General features: G+C 35.7%; 1 long non-coding RNA gene across 1 annotated transcript in view; it reads left to right on the top strand.

Annotated features, from left to right (window-relative positions):
* The first annotated feature begins 4,273 nt into the window (after nucleotides 1-4,273).
* The window catches only part of LOC102980288 (uncharacterized), a 40,395-nt gene continuing 22,776 nt past the window's right edge, over nucleotides 4,274-21,892 (top strand). The window contains exons 1-4 of the long non-coding RNA XR_008617715.1: nucleotides 4,274-4,388; nucleotides 8,393-8,555; nucleotides 9,785-9,953; nucleotides 13,952-14,023. This is a non-coding gene — a long non-coding RNA (uncharacterized lncRNA). The remainder of the gene's footprint in view (nucleotides 4,389-8,392; nucleotides 8,556-9,784; nucleotides 9,954-13,951; nucleotides 14,024-21,892) is intronic.

The following is a 21,892-nucleotide window of genomic DNA, read 5'->3' as shown; positions in this document are numbered from 1 at the left end:
TTGTGTTTCCTGCCTAGAGAAGTTCCTTTAGCATTTGTTGTAGATCTGGTTTGGTGGTGCTGAATTCTCTTAGCCTTTGCTTGTCTGTAAAGCTTTTGATTTCTCCATTGAATCTGAATGAGATCCTTGCCAGGTAGAGTAATCTTGGTTGTAGGTTCTTCCTTTTCATCACTTTAAGTATATCATGCCACTCCCTTCTGGCTTGTAGATTTTCTGCTGAAAAATCAGCTGTTAACCTTATGGGAGTTCCCTTGTATGTTATTTTTCGTTTTTCCCTTGCTGCTTTCAATCATTTTTCTTTGTCTTTAATTTTTTTCTGTTTGATTACTATGTGTCTCAGTGTGTTTCTCCTTGAGTTTATCCTGTATGGTACCCGCTGCACTTCCTGGACTTGGGTGGCTATTTCCTTTCCCATGTTAGGGAAGTTTTCTACTATAATCTCTTCAAATATTTCCTCTGGTCCTTTCTCTCTCTCTTCTTCTTCTGGGACCCCTATAATATGAATGTTGTTGTGTTTAATGTTGTCCCAGAGGTCTCTTCGTCTGTCTTCATTTCTTTTCATTCCTTTTTCTTTATTCTGTTCCACAGCAGTGAATTCCACCATTGTGTCTTCCAGGTCACTTATCCGTTCTTCTGCCTCAGTTATTCTGCTATTGATTCCTTGTAGTGTAGTTTTCATTTCAGTTATTGTATTGTTCATCTCTGTTTGTTTGTTCTTTAATTCTTCTAGGTCTTTGTTAAACATTTCTTGCATCTTCTCGATCTTTGCCCCCATTCTTTTTCCGAGGTCCTGGATCATCTTCACTATCATTATTCTGAATTCTTTTTCTGGAAGGTTGCCTATCTCCACTTCATTTAGTTGTTTTTCTGGGGTTTTATCTTGTTCCTTCATCTGGTACATTGCCCTCTGCCTTTTCATCTTGTCTATCTCTCTGTGAATGTGGTTTTTGTTCCACAAGCTGCAGGATTGTAGTTCTTCTTGCTTCTGTTGTCTGCCCTCTGGTGGATGAGGCTATCTAAGAGGCTTGATGGGAGGGACTCCAGAGTTTGTAATATAATAGGATTGGTGGAGAGATTCTTGGAAAGTAAACCTTTGTTTGATAAGTGTGAACAATCTATTGCCTGATAGGAGAGATAATTTTCAATATGAGTAAATTGTCTGACTTTATCAGTATGCAGTTCCTCAAGCAAAGAGCAAAGTTAATTATTCGATTGCAGCCTATCTTTAGGGGCAGAAATGTCCTGTGTAATGTTCGTATTGGGGCCTCAGGTCTCAGTCCTTGTGGGTAAGCTCTTTGGATGCAGATGGTCTCAATTCACAAATGCTATGGAAGAAAGAAAATAGAGAACATTAGGATAAAGTGACTGAGATACCAAGGAGGGGGCAAGATATAGTATTAAATTGGTGGTCACCATTGGCCTCTAGTGAAGGTAAGATTTGAATAAAGACTTGTACATAGTGAGGGCCATGTTGGATATCTGGTTTATTTTTCTACTTTATTGTATTTCTTTAGATTTTGCCTGGGTTGAAGTTTAACTTAAGCTGGGTTCTGTTTATAATGATCAAAATCCTATTTTGTCCTTAGGTTTTCCCAAATATTTCTAAAGAAAAATGTGTTTTGTGTTTATATTTTCTTTAAATCCCTCAATATGTAGCTTTATTCCAATTGGAGAAAGCTGGTTTAAATGTAGGTAAATAAGAAGCTCAAGGAAGGGTGAGATATTAAATTTAAACATTCATCATAGGGTCACTTTTGAAATTCTTCTTTCCTCCTTAGTTGACTGAAGCATGCTCAAATCTGCAAAGGAGACATTTTTTCTTCTTCTAAACTGCCTTACTTTCTCTCCATTAAGAATATCCCACTGGACACGTTCATTCAAACAACTAACTGTTAATTTTTGCTTTTGTTTAACACAGCGCTATATTCTCCAATTTTGCTGTGTTTTCATAACACTCTAAGAAATTTGTTTCAAGTTTTGCATTTTAAGAACTATTATTTCATGCTGCAGATAATCTTTCTTCTTTTTCAGTCTTACAATCTTGGTGACCACTTAGCAGGAAGACTTGGCATTGTTCCTGATGACTATCATGGGAAAATCTACTTTAAAATGGATATATTTAATTTTAGCAATAACTAATGTAAGCCAAGTGGATACTTGTTGTTCTTTCTATAAACCACTATATTCAAAAAGAACATAATTGAAAATGAATTATTATTATTTATAATTCAGCAAGAGAATTTTTTGAATTTTTCTTTCCTTTTCCTAATGAAGAGTAATTGTCATAGCAAAGTTAAAAACCAACACACTGCAGTGCAGTGTTAGATTTGTCTTTGAGCCATAAATGGACTTTTCTTTATTGAATAGATTACTAAGACATAGATGCATTCTTTTTACACACCATATTGTATTAAGACACTGTATAACACTGGGATTCCAAATGAAAGAGACAGCACATATGTTAAATCACATCAGATGTGGGCTCAAGAATAGAATTTCTGATTTTATTCTTCCTGTAGGTATAACTATATAAATTTATCCAAGGTCAATAACAAAAATTATCTTATTTGTCTCCCAGTAGAATATGAGTTAAAATACACTGCTGAACACAGAGTGAGTATTAAATATTTGTTGAGTGTTTGATTAATTGGCCACTATTCTTGTAGTTGGGGAAACAGACGAGTGATACATTATCCTGATTTTGTCCTTGGCTCTGCCACCTGAGTTTATGCTACTTAGTTTTCTAGTACCATGTACCTAATGTATATTTATGAGCCTGGGCTTGAGGTCAGAAATAAAGAAAATTTCATTCTAACATGAAAATATGCATTTTCAGACTTTTTCAATTCTCTTTAACCAATAGTTCTATATTTTAATGCTATTATTAAGTCTTTGGATTCATACTTTTTATTGCCTTGTAACATTTTACCTAATTTTTTTCCTTTTTGTCACTACCTGTGTTGCATTTGTGTTGATTCTCATATATGTAAGTACCATTGATCAGAATTTTTCTAAGCCTCACAGCCCTATCATTACTTGCATTTTCCAGATAAGGAAGTTGGGGATCTAAAATGGAAAGTAAATTTTCTAGTTTCATAAATAAAGCTATTGTTTTTTTAAATACTCTACGTCAGAAGACTTGACCTGAGTTGACACTGCTAATATGACTGTCCTTTTTCATACGCTAACCAACCATATTGCCTCTGAGCTCCTCAGGTCAGTGGAGCATTTCATCTGACTGGGAACTTATATTTCATCAGTGGACCACTCTTTATTTCAATCCTCTTTGGTGGACTGAATAAATTTCTCCTTTCCAATCAAGAGACATATCTTACATTAAAAATACAGAATCAATAAACTTGAGTAACAAGAGTCTCCTAATGTCCTCAGGATTTGTAGAACTCACACATAGCAGAGAGCTGGAATCCTTAGCACCTCCTAAGAGATTGTCTGCTAGAATTGAGTCTTTACACAGCTAGGCTAGATCACTGTACTTGTAGCCAGAAATCAGAATGATCTGAATCTCACACATGCTTGTCATGGTGTAACCTGTCAAAGGAAAGTATACAGCAATCTAGGCATCATCCCAGTCTATACCCATTGATAAAATGATTGAGTGGAATCTGTGACCCACTGCTAGCTAATTCTGTCCAGTCCTTCTGCAGCAAAAAGACTCAAGTGAAAGAATTCCTCAGGATAAGCTAAAGAAATAAAGGCCAATATTGATTCTGTTGCTTGTGTATACCAACAAAAAGGGAACTATTATGAAATTTCATATAGTTCTAAGCACTTGTTGGCTTAAAATAAAATCTATCATCTTACAAATTCCTTGACCAATTATTCCAACAAGAGAAACTGTTGCCAGGCATCTTGGAAAAAAAAAAGATTAATACTTTCACAAGTCATATTTTCCATATTAACTTGCATTCTATTTCTCCACTGATTCTTTTTGTTTGTTTAATCTAATTTACCCTTGTGCCCATGAGGCAATTCTAACGTACATTGCTTTGAGAAACCATCATAAAATTCTCTTGACATTAAAATTGCATATTAAAAATGTGATTGCTGCACATTCAAGTTCTGCATGGCTATAAATTCCAGCCCAGTAATTGCTCAAGCTAGACTTCCTATTAGGAACTTTACAGGGAGAGGTATTGACTAAAAAGTAAAGTAAGCAAAATACATTTTCATGTCAGAAATGGATTTTATCCTTGTTCCTGGATAAGTGACAATGAATAATAAACATGTGGGCAGAAATAACATGACTTATTTGCATTTAGGTAATCCAGTTATTGCCAAATGTGTCCACCTTTATTGAAAATTGCTCCTAATTAAGGCCTCTGAGTTCCAGGTCATCTGGGACAGCCCAGGACAAGGTGATAAAGTAGGTGAGATTTGCCTTGATGTAGAAATCATCCTTCTCTTACTCTTCATAGGACTTCTGCCCTAATTATTCATTCCTTTAATCTCTGCTTATTCATTTCTTGTCTTTACACATTAGTGTGAATTAAGTTCTTATATACCTTTTCTGGTTTATTTTCATTTTGATTTTTCTCTCTGAAGGTGTTATTGAAGACTTTGCCTCCAATCCCAGGAAATATAGGGATCCTGATCTGGTATCTGCTATGTAGTATCTGTTATGTAGACTGGGTATATTTTAGTAATCATTTCAAACTTCCTCCAATTTCTTTAAAAGGAGTGCATAGTATTAGCTTCAGTTTCTCTCCTAATATCCTCTTCTCATTCCAGATTACGCTATGACTAAATGCATATTTGTTTATTTTAAATTAAAGGACTATAGAACCTTCTAGTATATCATCACATCATTCATTGTTTTTCTCATCTCCCTTAGCATTTCACCTTAAAATAAAACTTTTCTTTTTCTAAACTTTACTTGTTACCCCCTTTATTACATTTGTCCAAATCTTATTTTTTAACGCTTTTTAGTGACAGACTGTATATTCTAAAGAAAAAGTGGCCTCTATAAGCAGATGAACCTGAATAAACTCTTGATGGTCAATAACACAGTGATAATGATGTAACTCATAATATTTGTATTTTTAAGGGAGGACATAATATATCAAAGGTAAATATCAGTGTAGATAAAAATAAAGATGCCATTGGACAAAGAGACACATTTAAGTTAGAAAAAAAAGCATTGAATTTTGAATGCTTTTCTATCTTCTCAAGTGGTGATTAACTTGGCATTATTGGTTATGAGGGCTGAGCAATTTGGAAAAAAATTGCCCTTCTTTCTCAGTGCTTTAATTAGAAGTGGAAAATAAGCTAAGTACTCCATTGAAATACAGTGAAGTTCTCTTCCTTCCCAACAGCTTCTGTGCTGGTGCCCACTTTGATTTCATTTCCCCCCTCAGGCATGGTTTTGTTGCTCTGATCGTTAATACTGACATAAAACTATCAATACACAAGCTTGGTTCCGTAAATTGGATTAATGAATTGCCAAAAATTATGGAAGATAAAATGCTACGTACAGTGACAGTCTTCAATTCACCCAGACTTTTTCTTTCTCTCCAGCTTTACACACACACACACACACACACACACACACACACACACACACACACACGTGTCATATGAAGGAGACCTTGAGAATATGGTAAAGCTCCAAGTTTTCTGTAAGATGGGGAGGTGATAGGCTGAGTGTACCAAGAAGCAGTCTTTGGAGGGTTAGCTAAGATGCTCTTAGAAGGGAAAGGACAATATCTGCATGTCACAGCTCTTAAACAAACTTCTGGGAATGTATTCATGCTATATCCACATATTCATCTCAGAGGTCTGCTCTGACTTATTTTAAGAACAATAGAAGTTCTGAAGCTCTGTGTTTCTTTCAGAGACTCAGCATCCTTTGTGTTTTCTCTTCCCAACTTAACACAAAGACACTGTTGCATCCAGTATTCTTAGCTGATGTAAAATATTCCTCAATGTGTCTGCACACAGTGTCTCTATGTCATTGTCACACCATCTACATTGGCTCACATCTCAATCTCCCTTCCTCTGCCTGCTCCAGTTTCTTCACAGGTGAGCTTACTGATCTCGCCACTTATAGGACTTTGGCATTTCAGATTATTATTTACCCCATTTGCCTCAGATTGCTCAACCCCTAGATACCATGCCTACCTTCCCAGATAGGCCATATCCTGGTTCCTTGATAAAAACATGTTGTAATTAGGAAAGAATTTAAAGAGTTCCAATCTATCGATTTCAGTTTGGCTGGGTCTTTGCATTGAACCACCCTTTTTACTGAACTGACTAGGATACAGTCACTGAGACATTCTTGCTGCCAAATTCATCTGGAACATCTGTTCTTTCTCTGATTACTAGGGCTGTCTCATGGCTCTTACATCACAGTTCCCTCTGCAGAGAATAAATAGGTTTGTTGCACTTAATTTCCTGAATCCAGGATCACTTTAGAGGCCTCCATTTACAGTTTTGGGCTTCTGTGTTGATCACCCTTTCACATTTTATACTAAAATCCTGCATCTTTCCCAAACACCTTTTAAAGCCTGGAAGCCTTGCCTCCTTCCTGGGTATGGAAGCCAGCTCCTAACATCCAGCAGCCCTCCCTGATGCCTACTGCCAATCTGGGTTTTAGAATATCACTATTCCTGGATTCTCTTATTGCTGGTTTTCACCCACCTGTTGGCACATTTCATACTCCTTGGAAATTGAGTACTTATTAATTACCCCGATTGTGCTTGAGATTGCATGATCCCTTGGCCACCAGGCCCTGCCTTCCCAGATCCTGCCATCCTCAAAGCTTTTGTCCATGCTTGCCCAGATCTGTGGATTTTGTGTCAGGGCACATCGCTTGTCTTACTGTGAGTGCAAAATTATTCCATGCCGATTAGACCCTAGGTATGAGAACACATATCTTAGTTTATATGTTGAAACATTGATCACAGATCATGTTTCATAGCAGTTTAAATGTATTCCTGAGATAGAGACAAACTTTTTATGAAACTCTTCAAAGAAAAGATTCATTGAGTGCCCACTTTGCTCTTCCCTGCCTCTCTTATCTCACCCTCTTCTTAATCCATACAACGATGATTTCCCTGAGTCCCCCATCTCTGATAATGTCTAGTGTCTGAGTATCAGTATCTCCTGTTCTTCACCAAAGTCAAAGATGCACACTTGCTAGGTGGGCAAGACCTTGCCCTCTTCCTGGAATGGAATTTGATTTAGAAGAATCTTTATCCTTCATTCAAACCAGGAGAACTATCCATTTTCCCGAGAATCATTTCAGTCTGTCTTGTTACTAAGCTGTCATTCTTTAAATTCAAGTCTGTGGTCTTATATTTTTAGCTGCCTAAGTTGCTGTGTAAATTGGAGGAAAAATATCCCAATAAAAGAAACCTTTTCCAGAAGGATAAAGCAGTTTGTATCTTCCTGCTCAGGAAACCCGGAAAATATGCTAGCAGAGGAAATTGAAATATCAACATACCGACTGCTTCATTTATTTGTACAAGGATTATTATTTTTCATAATTTTGAAAAATGCATTCATGAAAATTACCTTGGATGCATTTATTAGATTGACAAAGTATTCAATATGTTCTGATTAGTCAGATTATCATAATTATATATATAATATTTATAATATTATATAAAAATCTCAGTATTAGAGAAAGATTAAAAATAAGAAAACCTGTAAAACCTAATATCATTGAAATCTGGTAGCTGAAAATATAAAAGTATGTCTTAAGACAATACAGAAGCAAACTCATATTCTAGAATTAGAAGTTTTACCTCCTGTTTACAATTGCTGTATATGTATTGCCACCAAAATGGATTCTAAGTCATGGTTGGTCTTTATAAAACTGAGCATTTGTGAGATTCATGTATTGATAACACCTAGACATATCTCTGGTTACTTTCTATTCTTAACTATTTCTATTCTCTGCTACATTATGCCTATTGCCAGCAATCTTCTAAAAGCCCATTTAAGAAAAAAGCAATTTGATTAATTTTTGTCTGAGTTAGGTGACTGTTGAGTAAGTATATAATGAATTCATATATAATTTATAATATAATGAATTAAAGTTATAGAGCTTACTAATTTATCAGTATCTTAGTAAATTGTAAGATTAGTTGTATAGAATTTGTCAATTTATTGATATATCAGTAGTTGTGAAATTAAAAATATTTATTGGTGGCTACCATTTGTTAAGTGTTTATTATGTGTTAGGTGTTTTAACTGTGTGAACTTGATTCATCCACACAACCACACTATGAGGCAGATAATTAATTATTTTACAGATGAGGAAACTGAGATTTAGAGAGATTAAAAATCTTGACCAGATCACTCAGATAATAAGGAGGGGAACTGGGACTTTGCCTGATTCTCATGGTTTTTGTTTTTGTTTTTGTTTTAGACATCATTTACATCATTACCTCAAATGCTCAAAACACAGAGCCAAGGAATAAGGCTTGGTGATAACTTACTAAGTTATTGAGGACATCGACATATCACCATTTTATGTTAGAAATATGTAACGGTCCAATCTGGAAGTGATTATGATTCAGCACCAATATCAAGTAGGTAAAATGACAGTGTATAAAGCTACATAAAGATATGAGACAGAATAGCCAACAACATTCTACTCTAGATCTCATAAGTTTCACTCCGGATCAATATGTCAGCTGATGAACAGCACAGTTCACATGGGACTGCTCTATTAAAAGCAGTAGGGACTACACCCCTACCAGCCATTGGGAGGGAAAGAGTGGGGAGCACAGGAATGGGTCTGTTTGTCGGATCACTGCCCCCCTCCCCAATCTCAGGGACATCTAAGATAAATAAAGCCCACTAAATGGAGAAAACACAAAACGTCTTATGTCTTCACCATTATCAAGGCCATTAAAGAGATGTAAAAAGCACAGCAGCTAACCGTATTCATAAATAGCAAACTAGCATTTGAGTAAGAACTCAGTCTCATAAATAACTAGATGTATGTTAATTTAATTCTTTTGGAAGGGGAAGTAGAAGAATATAAAACATTAATCACCATCTCAGGAATGATTTATTTTGCATATATGCCTACAGAGAGAAGGAAAGCTGTTTGCTTTTGGTAGTCTTCCAGCTCCTGCTTTCTTCTTGATCATCAGGGGGCTGCATTCACATACATCTTCTATATGTCAATAGTAGATTGCCCATTCTCTGCTTTCATGTGTGCAGCCAGAATCCACAGACTTTCATGGGCAAACGGTGGTGAGTTTGCTGTTTGTAATAAAGCTATTATGCATCAGACCTCTGGGTCAGACAGTCTGATCCAAAGACTGTGGCAGAAGCCCAAGTTATTATTTCTCCCTTATTATAGATGAATGAGCCCCTTTCTTTTTATCTTCAGCTTTATTGAGATATAATTGACATATAACATTGTGTAAGTTTAAGGTGTACAACATGATGATTTGATATACATGCATTTTGCGATCTGATTACCACAATAAGGTTAGTTAACACATCCATCACCTCACATAGTTACTTTTTTTTGTGATGAGAACTTTTAAGATCTACTCTCTTAGCAACTTTCAAATATGCAATACGTATTGTTAACTACAGTCACCAAGCTTTAAATTACCTCATCAGAACTTATTCATCTTATAACTGGAAGTTTGTACACTTTGAACACCTTCATCCATTTCCCCCATTCTTCTGACCCTGGCAACCACCAATCTACTCTGTTTCTGTGAGTTTGCTTTTTTTTTTTTTTTTTTGTGGTACGCGGACCTCTCACTGTTGTGGCCTCTCCCGTTGCCGAGCACAGGCTCCGGACGCGCAGGCTCAGCGGCCATGGCTCACGGGCCTATACACTCCGCGGCATGTGGGATCTTCCCGGACCGGGGCACGAACCCGTGTCCTCTGCATCGTCAGGCGGACTCTCAACCACTGTGCCACCAGGGAAGCCCGAGTTTGCTTTTTTTTATATTCCACATGTAAGTGAGATCATATAGTATTTATCTTTCTTTGTCTGACATTTTACTTAGCATAATGCCCTATAAGCTCATCCATACTGTTGCAAATGCCAGGATTTCCTTCTTTTTAAAAATGGCTGAATAATATTCCTGTGTGTGTGTGTGTGTGTGTGTGTGTGTGTGTGCGCGCGTGTGTGTGTGACATGTCTATATATCATAATTTCTTTTCTTTATCCATTCATCCACTGGTGGACATTTAGGTTATTTCCATGCCTTGGCTATCATAAGTAATGCTGCAATGAACATTCGGGTACAGATATCTTTTCAAATTACTGTTTTTGTTTTCTTTGGGTAAATACTCAGAAGTGAAATTGCTGGATCATATGGTAGTTCTATTTTTTATTTTTTGAGGAACCTCCATACTGTTTTCTCTAGTGGCTGCACCAATTTACACTCCCACAAATAGTGCATAAATGTTCCCTTTTCTCCATATCCTTGCTAGTACTTGTCATCTCTTGTTCTTTTTTTTTTTTTAATAATGACCATCCTAACAGGTGTGAACTGATAGCTCATTGTGGTTTTGATTTGCATTTCCCCGATGATTAGTGATGTTGAGCATCTTTTCATGTACCTGTTGGCCATCCGTATGTCTTTTTTGGAAAAACGTCTATTCAAGTTCTTTGTGAATGGGCCCCTCTCTAAGAAAACATGCCTTTTATCAGAAATATGGCTTTCTGAATTTCCTTACTGACACAGGTTGGTACATACATTGTTGAGGGAATCACTTTCCCATTAAGAGTGATTGAAAAGTTCATCTAATACACTGATAAAATATAACTTCTGTAGTCAGTTTGATTTTTAGCCTACTTGGATCTATCTGTATCAGGACTTTTAGAAGTAAAACAAAACATTTAAACTTAAAAACTAACTCAAGCTACCTAGGAAATAACAATTCTCTCTATTCAGTTGTCCCTTGGTAACCACAGAGGATTGGTTCCAGAGGCTCCCTCCATTACCAAATTCTGCAGATGCTCAAGTTCCTTATGTCGAATGGTGCAGTATTTGCATATAACTTAGGCACACCTTCCGTATACTTTAAATCATCTCTAGATTACTTACGATACCTAATACAATGCAAATGCTGTGTAAATAGTTGCTGGTGTGCAGCAAATTCAAGTTTTGCTTTTTTGAACTTTCTGAAATTTTTTCAAACATTTTAAAGTCAAGGTTAGTTGAATCCACAGATGCAGAATCCATGGATATAAAGGGCCGATTGTACACAGATCACCATGCATAGACAACCCAGTAACAAGATCCAATATACTAAACTTGAAGTCAAGGAGGGCTGTGGACAGGAAGGTAGAGCTAGTGGTATGTTACTGGTTTGACTTTTTCTTTTTACCAGAAAACACCCAACTGCAAAAGTTAATCACAGAAAAAGATTTTACAAAGGGCTTGTATAAAGTAGTTGCCAACTTTTAAAATTGTTTGGCCACAGTTTTCAAAATGACCAACTCCAAAGTACAAATTTTTCTTTTGGCCTTGCCAAGACTCATGTTTTTTATGGAAATTTATAAATTACATGTATCCTGTAATGCACATTTTTAAGCTTGTACAAATGAGAATATTGCTTCTTAAAATTTATCAGGAGATTACAAACATTTATAACTATTTCATTATTATTCAGCACATTGCTGCAAGTCTCATTAGTTATGTCTTTCAGGGAATTTTCTCCTGAAAATCTTTAGTGAAGGTCATTCTTACTTAGGTGGGTTCCATGCTTCTGAAGAGGTCAGAAGGGATTTGAACTAAATCTGATAGTTAAACTGAAGATCAGGATGGACCATATAATTTATATTGATGAGTCTGGTGCTTTGTATAGTTTGTAAACTAGCACTAAAAATTACCAAAATGAATTCTAATAAAGGTTTGAGTAACAACAATGTTTATTGGAATAAGTGGTTAGTTCTCAAATATATGAAATTTTTGAAGGAAAGTACTCACTTGGAACCATGTTTTAACGTGTTTGTTAAAAACACTTACTTAAAAATCACTCAGTTTAGCCGGAGACCAAAAGCTAGGCACTGAGCTGAGTGTGTCTAATTTTAACTTTCAAATTTTCCCCAGTCTAGAAGTAGCCATCTCTTGCTCAAGGATGGAGTCTATCTCCTGGATTAATTTATTTTACCCTGGAGACAAATATTAGAAAGCAACATCTTTTGTGCTTATAGTTAGTAAACCACAACCAAAGTTAAAAGTATTATCAATGTACCAAAAATGATGCAGGGTGGGGAATTGCTTCATGACAGTAAAGCTTATTTTCTGTAAAAAATGACACAAAGGATTTTTTTACTTCCCAGGAAAGGAAGTAAGGTTTATTCTCTACTGAAAATAAATGAGAAAAATATTGCTGCTTCCAAACTCTAAGTAGGAATCAAAATACTTTAATAATACATATTTAAATGTTTACCTATTAAAAAAAATTCTAAAGTGCTTTTTAAAGGACAGAATTAGAATATCCTAAACCACACAAATTGAGGGTAACAACAGCATCAAAGTAACAGATACAAATTGGCATTTCTGTGGATAAACTATGCCTATTTTGCAGAAAATCTAGACCCAAATGCATTGGGCTTCCCAAAGAGGGTGTTTCATATGTCCTCTGGGAACCAGTGCTCTTGGTCACCCTGGGGGTACTTGCTGTGGGTGCTCTCCTCAGCATTGTTTTGCTGTGGAGGAGCTCCTGTGGGCTCTAGAACCAAAATCAGCATTTGGACCAGTCAAGTCTGCAAAGGGCCCCTCTACTGTCCATAGTGCCCATCTTAGAGGAATCTGCTGACACTGATATTGCTGACACCTTGAACTTTCTCATGGAGATCCAACTGGGGGGAAGAAAGTTCATGTTTTACTCCCTCTGTTAGTGTATCCCATTGTAAGACTGGAGCTAGAGTCCAGGGACTGGACTGACGAGCAATTTGAGTGAGATATTTGCAGTGCTCACCATCACCTCACCATCCTTATTCTGGCCCAGTAGCTTTGCACCAAATCTGTGGGCGCAGCATTCTCATTTCTAATGATGAGTTACTTTTTTTCCCCTGCAAGTGCTTCTCAGCCTCCTATGCAAATAACCCTTGGCTGTTCTGTGCCACCAGTTATCCAGAACAGATTTTCCCAGTTGTGTGGTGGGTAAAACTTATCCTGCACACGTGAAGACCCCTGATGCGGGGTTTCTGTAAATGAGCTAACTCTTTATTTACCAGGGCTTTGTAACATGGAGGTAGTTACTATCTCTTGTGACTTTTGCCTTAACTACTTCAGGATATGTCAGAGAAATTAAAAAAAAAAATCATAATAAATATAATAACAAGTTGCTAACATTTATTAAGTCCTCCTTTATGCCACACATTGTTCTACATTGTGTTTTATATTGACTAACACATTTACTCTTCAGAATAACCTTTTAAGGTAGGTGCAGTTATTTCTTCCATTTTATTGTAAGGACACGGGCACATAGAAGTTAAATAACTGACAGAGGTCACTCCCACTGGATTCAGATGACTAGCAAGAAAGGGGAAGAAAGAGGAGTGAAATTTTGCCTTCATTATATTTTCTTCTGTATTCCTAATTTCAAAAGCAATTAAGTGGAATTAAAGAATATTTCTCTGACATAAATGGTAAGCCCCACCAAAGCAGGGGCCATGCCTTTTTTCTTTCTCCATAGTATCTCTGGTGCCTAGTACAAAAGAGACACTCAACAGATATTCATGTTACAAATGAATGGATAATCTAAAAAACTTTCAGTTGCTTTTTTTAAATGTGTCTTTCATTTCTTTTTCTTGTCTTTCCAATTTCTGTTGTCTTAATATGCACTAAAGAATTACTAAACACTGTCTGGATTAGTGGGTTGACTGACACTCCTTGTCAATAACTTATATAGCTTTCTGTTGACTCTAATTTCTAACAGAATAATTGGGGCTGGTTTGAGAGATGAATCAATTAAGAGGCTGTTTTCCTTACAGATGTCATCAACAAGACTTCTCTGAGATGTGTACTGAGAAGCATACTGAAATGCAGAGTTCATATCTAGATGGGTGAGCACAACTTTCATTGCTTTTCTAAGATCCTTTATTGTATACTGTTTTATTAATTATTTCTGGTAATAAGAATAATTTCAAAAAATAATCTCTGGTTGTATTTGTAAGTTGACAATATTGGTAGAGCTATTTAAGTTATAGGTAATGTATTCTGTAAATTGACTTACAAAGCTATTAAATGAGTATAATACATATAAGAGGCCATGTGAGTACATGGCTTATGAATCAGGCCATGGCCCTGAGGAGGGAACTGTATATCAGTTCTGGTCTTAGTAGTTGCTAAAAGTTTATTTTATTACTAATCCTATAATTCCTCATATTTTCACACCTTCTGGCTATCTTCAGCTTCTTGGTTCTGAGGCATCATGCTAAACATCTTTATTAGAGGAATAATGAAATAGCTTCATTTCACACAATGCTTTCTTTTAAACTCTTTGATAGCATCCTGGAATTTAAAAACATCCATTCATGAATTATTTTTATGATTGGACCTTGATCAATTTACTTGAACTTAGTGTGCCCTCTTCTCCATTTGCAGCTGAAAGGGTAGTCTTGACCTACTTTTTAGAAGAACCCCTAAAAATGATTAATTGAGCCTTCCTTATAGAGTACTTTAAAAATATATAATTGCTCTGCATATAGGAAAAAACCTATCAGAATTTAAAAAAAATGTTTAAAAATAGTTAGGTGAAAATTTCAAGATGGAAAAAGGGACTTGGTAATGCTGAATAAGGCAGAAGAGCATATTTTTGTCAGTCAGTTTTACGAGTTTAAGTAAAGCCTATTTAACTATAAAAATCTATTTAATCAGTGATAGAGTCATTTCATTTTAGTGAGTGCCTAATTGTAGGGAAGCTCTGCAGCACAATCATGACCTCCTTCTGTTGTGCTCAGCTCAAGACTACCTTTAATGAAATGTGATGATGGAGCAGTTCCCTTGATTAAAGCACTTTAATAAATAAGTAGCTAGACAAATTTACCAGCTAGGAGAGAAGAGGAACAAATGGAGCTGTAAATCCTGTAAGAATAGTTTTATCATTAAAAAAAATTTTATGGATTATTTAAATTGTGCTTCTCTAATTATAATCGTTTATAATGTTTCATTGTGTTTAATAGCATTTGCTTTGATTGAATCATTATCATAGTTAGCAAGTTGCTCTAATATCTACCTTACAGTATCTTTTCAATTATGTGAAAGATAATTGAAGCTATGTGAATGTGGTTTCCTTTTCTATCCCTAGAAAGAGACCGTAATAGAGAAGTTTCATTTGTAGAAAATTTATATTTTATAGTCCCTTATCCACTTACTATAACATTTCAGATTTATTTATTTACAGTTTAATTTTGCACACTCACCCATTCTGATTGCCTTCTCACAAATTTTAATATTCCCATTCAGTTTTGGCAGTATAGCAGTAGAGAGAGAAATTTTCCTGTTTTTGTTCTTTTTGGATAGATCCACAACATTATAGAGAAAATTTTTAAAGATTTCAGTCTTCTCGTATACGAGAATTTTGGGGAAACCTTTGATTAATTGATCTTATCCCGCTCTCTACTCCTCCAGCTCTGATTTCAGAGGATATAGATGGGGAGGACCCTCACTTTCTCTCTGCTTTGCATGGTCCCCTAGACCTTCTGCAGCTTTCCTAGGTTGATATAAGAGTGAACGAAAATGTCATTGTTGCAGAAGTCAGGTAGGGGCTCACAACCAATTGTGTGATGTTTTGCTTTTCCTGTACCTTGTCTTTGCTCATACATCTTTTAGAGTCTAAGCATGTGTTTGTGTGTGTGTGTGTTTGTGTGTGTGTGTGTGTGTGTGTGTGTGTTTGAGCGAGAGAAATAGCAGTCTACTCTAATAATACCATAATCACAACCAGGAAAGATATGTTTCATCAATTCTCTGGCAGTAACTGCAGTTCCTGTGGAAAGAAAAAGTGTTGTGGTCACAAAGCACCGAGCTGATCTCCCTGTGCTATGTGGCTGCTTCCCACTAGCTATCTATTTTACATTTGGTAGTGTATATATGTCCATGCCACGCTCTCACTTTGTCCCACATTACCCTTCCCCCTCACTGTGTCCTCAAGTCCATTCTTTACATCTGCGTCTTTATTCCTGTCCTGCCCCTAGGTTCTTCAGAACCGTTTTTTATTTTAGATTCCATATATATGTATAGCTGATTCATTTTGTTATAAAGCAGAAACTAACACACCATTGTAAAGCAATTATACTCCAATAAAGATGTTAAAAAATAAATAAATAAAAAGTCAAAAAAAAAAAAAAGAAAAAGTGCTGTGGTACAGTAGAAAAAATATAGGATTTGTAATAAGAAACATCCAAGTTTAAATTCCAGCTCTGGATTCACAGATAATTAGCTCTAATTTGCTTTGCAAATTCATTAAACCCATCTGAATCTGTTTTCTTATCTGTAAAATGGGAATAATAATACAAACCTCATAGGGTTATTCTTAGTATTTACTAAATAAAGTATGAAAATTGTATGGAACCTTATATGTTTTCAGTAAATGTGTTCTCTTCTGTTCCTTAGTACTCCAGTGAGTTGGTTTACCACAAAACACAGAAATATAATAAAATTTGAATCAGAACTATCAAATTACAAGTAATAAAAAAGAGGGTAAAACAATTAGGCTAAAGAAATGCCTAATGTTATTTACTGTGATTAATTGCAGTACTTAGTTCTCAGATTCTTGAAGGATGAGGTAGCAAGATAAACACAGTAGGTTATATTATAGTCAATATTTGAGAAAAGAAAATAGAACTCACCAAGTTTTTCTGTACTAATGTTTTTAATATTAAATATTAAGTATCTTTACTCATTCTATATCTCAGATTTCATTAAAATTTTAATTAAAAGTTAATTGCAAATTCAATAGAGAAGAGGGAGCCTCGTCAAAGAATGGATGGACATTTCTCTGCTATAGGTGTGGTCATCTCTTCGTTAACAAATAAAGGTAATCTTGCTAGACCACTCTTGTAAGATTTGAACTGGAGATTATTCTGTTGTATAAATAGTGGAAAAAGAAAATCTGAGTAAATGGAGGACTAGTGAGATAATGGCTTCTACATGTTTTCTTTCAGTTCTATAAATTCTGGGGGATGGATTGGTGTTTTCTTGCCTCAGTTTCTTCATTAGTCACTGCATACATGTAGACCTTTTCCAGAAGTCCCTGAAATTGTCGAGTTGTTTCCTCGTTGATCCAATGCCAATGTTCTATCAATACTTCTTCTCCCCCACCATCTCACACATATTTCTCTCCCCAAAGTCCATTGTTCTCATTGGTTAAGAAGTCTTCCTCACTTGAAAAAAGTGTGAAGACTTTTGATTTTTTAAAGCACTCATCACTTTATACTATTATTATTAATTTTTTATACTTTTAATGTAAAGGAGAGGTGTAATGTTTCCAAATTCCTGGAAGATATTACTCTTTGGGATTTGCCAATGAGAAATTGGAATTCTCTGGAATTACACAAATCATAAATGATTCTTAAAATATTTCCAACATTCTTCATGGTATTTATGGATATGTAAGTAAATTATTACAAATATAAATAAAATAATAAATTTAGTAGCATTTTCAAAGAACTGTAGCCATAGTGCATATTCAAACACTGGTAAACACCAGTGAAGAAAACTAGGTTATCTTGAAATAGCGTAATGTTCTTAATCCTAGTAAAGTTAATGTCACTCACTGTACAGGATCATGTGCCAAAGTAGCTAATGTAAGGACTTATTTTATTTCCTAAACTTGTTATTTCTTAGGACATTATTCTTAGGATTTGTTTAAATTTGTTTAAATTATACTATGCATGTAAATTGATTATTTTATTTGCAAGCATGATTCACTGTTAGTAGCAACAAGGATATGAACACACACTTAGAACTTGGTCATAGGTACAAACAGTATTGCCTATCAGATCAGGAAATTTCTCTCCTGCTCCTGTTCAGTTCCCAGAAATGTTGACCTCAACTTCTGAATCTCCTGTCATTGTTTCCTGCTACCACTCTCTCAATTAGATTTCTTTGAACCAAGTTGTCTCTTGGTTGATTGTTGTGTTTTAATTCTTACAAGAGAATTATTATACCTTTTCCCATTTTCTCAACTGAGTTTTCTCCTGATCCCAGAGAAACATATAAATTACTCTAGAAATGCTGGGAGGGGATTCCTTATGGAAACTACAAAATAACCCCTTTTTTTAGGGTAGTGATTTTCAACCTTGGTGGCACTTTAAATTCACTTGGATGCTATTTTAGAAATACACGTGCCTGGGTGGTGGATCCCAGGAAGTTAATTTAATAAGGTATATTTTTAAAAATCCTATTGATTCTGTTGTGTAGCCAAATATGAGAACTCTCCTCAAGGAACTACCCAATGAGTTACTCCTCATTCTATAATTTAAGGATACACTTATAAGTATTTTTCATTCTTTCATTGTAGGTAAATTCATTTTTATAATCTCTGAAATAGTTTGTAAAATTCTTGAAGAAAAATATATTTACTGTTGGAAACTTATTTTTGATCAGCAATTTCAGAACCTTGAAGGTTTATTATTACATTTTGGCAGTTGTAAGTATTTAATTGATCTTATTTTTTAGTTATTAAAGAAATACATGTTTATTTAAAAATAAAGTTATGTAGAATTACTTGTAATGGAAACAAAACTTACTTATTCCATCTCCCTCTCCAGAAGCGTCCGTTTTTAATTTTTCAGCTGTTTGTCCCAGTTGTCATCTTAGCCTTTCTAAATAATATGATTATGCTGATATTTCTTAATAAATTATTTTTTTGACATCTTCTATTTATTTTCTGCCATGATAGCAAGGATTTAATAATTTATTCTCCCCCAATATTTCTTCCATCTGTCTGTTAAATTACATTATTATTTTTCAATCTTATGCTGGCTACTTTTCTAATTTTAATTTATGTATTTCTGTCATTTTTTCTTCCACATTACCTATGAGCTGTATCTCTTGACTCATCACTTTATAAGATGAGGATATTAGCATCCATGCCCTTCTCTTCATCTCTCCCACATCTCCCAACTTCTGTCATTTTTACTTTTGCATCATCAAAGTTGATGAAAACATATTTCATTTTATAACATATTTTCTGTTTACCTATAGATTAGTTTTAAAATTTGATAGCTAATATACATTTTCACGTTATTCTGACTATATAAGAATAGTAAATGGAAATGCCAATCAGGCTTTTGTACATCAAAATGCTCTGCTCCCATTTCTTCATTGTTTTCTTTTGTATTTTGTCATCATTAAAAAAAAAAAAAATTGAGACCCCAAATCTTACACTTGTCTTAGGGTTTGGCAATCCCATTTGGAAAATGTTTATATTTGATATTCTTTCTTGACCTCCTTTCTCAGACACCACTACCCTCAGTCACTAGCTACTCTAAAATCTTGACTAAATCGTGACTCAAAACTGTAATCTTGGAACTTCCATCTAGGTTAAGAATTATTTTCTCTCATATTTTGAAGGCATTAGTATATCACTTTCTAGCATGTAGTATTGATGATAAGTCTTCTGCTGGTAATTTTCTTTTATTTGTAGGTAAATTTTTATCCCCCCTGAAGCATTTTGAATATTCTGTTTATCCAAAGAGAACTCCAAAATTTCACAGAAAAGTGTCTAGATGTGTCTATTTTTTGATTTATTATGTTGAGCACTTAGTCTGCTCTTTCAACCCTGAGATCATGTACCTTAGTTCTGAGAAATTCTCACCCATTTTTCCTTTGATTTTTTTCTTGTCTCTGTCCACTCTGGTCTGAGCATCTGAATTCTAGTTGATTAGATGTTGGACTTCTTGGATGATGCATTGATATACTCTTGATATCTTTTATATTTTCTCATTTTTCTGTCTTCTTTTACTAGTTTTTTGGTAATATTTAATTTTTTTAATCTTTCAATGATTTCTATTAAGTTTTAAAGCTATTATTATTTTTAATTTCAAGAGATATTATTGGATTACCCCAACAGTGTATCTATCTGTCTGTCTACCTACCTACCTATTATCTTTATTTCTATATGTACTGATTTATTTTTGAGGATTTTATTTCCATTATTTTAATATTCTACTCTCTGAATTATGTCCATTTACTCTAGAATAACATTTTTCTGTTTAACATGAGTTTCTCTATTTCATGTTGCAGGTTTGTCTCAAAGATCTCATTATGCTTTGCTGCCTAATCATATTTAAAATTAAAACCATAAAAGCACATCATAATTCAGTGCACAGTTGGGGCCTTTGATAGGTTTATTTTAGAGCAGTTGGGCAGATATGTGACTGTTACAGCTGTTTGAAAATGTCAGAAATTAAGAGACATTTTTTCTGAGGCTCAGGAAATCCTTTAGAGAAGAGACTTGATATTTTTGTCCAAGCAGTAGATATCTGGGTGCCAGATGAAAATAAAGAGTGGTGGGAAGGGGCCTGAACCAAGATGGTGGAGTAGAAAGACGTGCTCTCACTCCCTCTTGTGAGAACACCAGAATCGCAACTAGCTGCTGGACAATCATTGACAGGAAGACACTGGAACTCACAAAAAAAGATACCCTACATCCAAAGACAAAGGAGAAGCCACAATGAGATGGTAGGAGGGGTGCAATCACAATAAAATCAAATCCCATAACTGCTGGGTGGGTGACTCACAGACTGGAGAACCCTTATACCACAGAAGTCCACCCACTGGAGTGAAGGTTGTAAGCTCCACGTCAGGCTTCCCATCCTGGGGGTCTGGCAATGGGAGGAGGAATCCTAGAGAATCAGACTTTGAAGACTAGTGGGATTTGATTGCAGGACTTTGACAGGACTGGGGGAAACAGAGACTCCACTCTTGGAGGGCACACACAAAGTAGTGTGCACATTGAGACCCAGGGGAAGGAGCAGTGACCCCAGGAGAGACTGAACCAGACCTACCTGCTGGTGTTGGGGGGTCTCCTGCAGAGGCAGGGGGTGGCTGTGGCTCACCGTGAGGACAAGGACACTGGCAGCAGAAGTTCTGGGAAGTACTCCTTCTGGGTGAGCCCTCCCAGAGTCTGCCATTAGCCCCAGCAAAGAGCCTAGGTAGCCTCCAGTGTAGGGTTGCCTCAGGTGAAACAACCAACAGGGAGGGAACCCAGCCCCACCCATCAGCAGTCAAGCAGATTAAAGTTTTACTGAGCTCTGCCCACCAGAGCAACAGTCAGCTCTACCCACCACTGAGTCCCTCCCATCAGGAAACTTGCACAAGCCTCTTAGATAGCCTCATCCACCAGAGGGCAGACAGCAGAAGCAAGAAGAACTACAATCCTGCAGCCTGTGGAACAAAAACCACATTCACAGAAAGATAGACAAGATGAAAAGGCAGAGGGCTATGTACCAGATGAAGGAACAAGATAAAACCCCAGAAAAACAACTAAATGAAGTGGAGATAGGCAACCTTCCAGAAAAAGAATTCAGAATAATGATAGTGAAGATGATCCAGGACCTCGGAAAAAGAATGGAGGCAAAGATCGAGAAGATGCAAGAAATGTTTAACAAAGACCTAGAAGAATTAAAGAACAAACAAACAGAGATGAACAATACAATAACTGAAATGAAAACTACACTAGAAGGAATCAATAGCAGAGAACGGATAAGTGACCTGGAAGCCAGAATGGTGGAATTTACTGCTGTGGAACAGAATAAATTAAAAATAATGAACAGAAATGAAAACAGCCTAAGAGACCTCTGGACAACATTAAACGCAACAACATTTGCATTATAGGGGTCCCAGAGGGAGAAGAGAGAGAGAAAGGACCAGAGAAAATATTTGAAGAGATTATAGTCGAAAACTTCCCTAACATGGGAAAGGAAATA

The sequence above is a fragment of the Physeter macrocephalus genome, chromosome 1, assembly GCF_002837175.3.
Source record: "Physeter macrocephalus isolate SW-GA chromosome 1, ASM283717v5, whole genome shotgun sequence".
Classification (NCBI taxonomy): domain Eukaryota; kingdom Metazoa; phylum Chordata; class Mammalia; order Artiodactyla; family Physeteridae; genus Physeter; species Physeter macrocephalus.
Note: the sequence above shows the minus strand (reverse complement) of the source record. Positions and strands in the feature narration are given on the sequence as shown.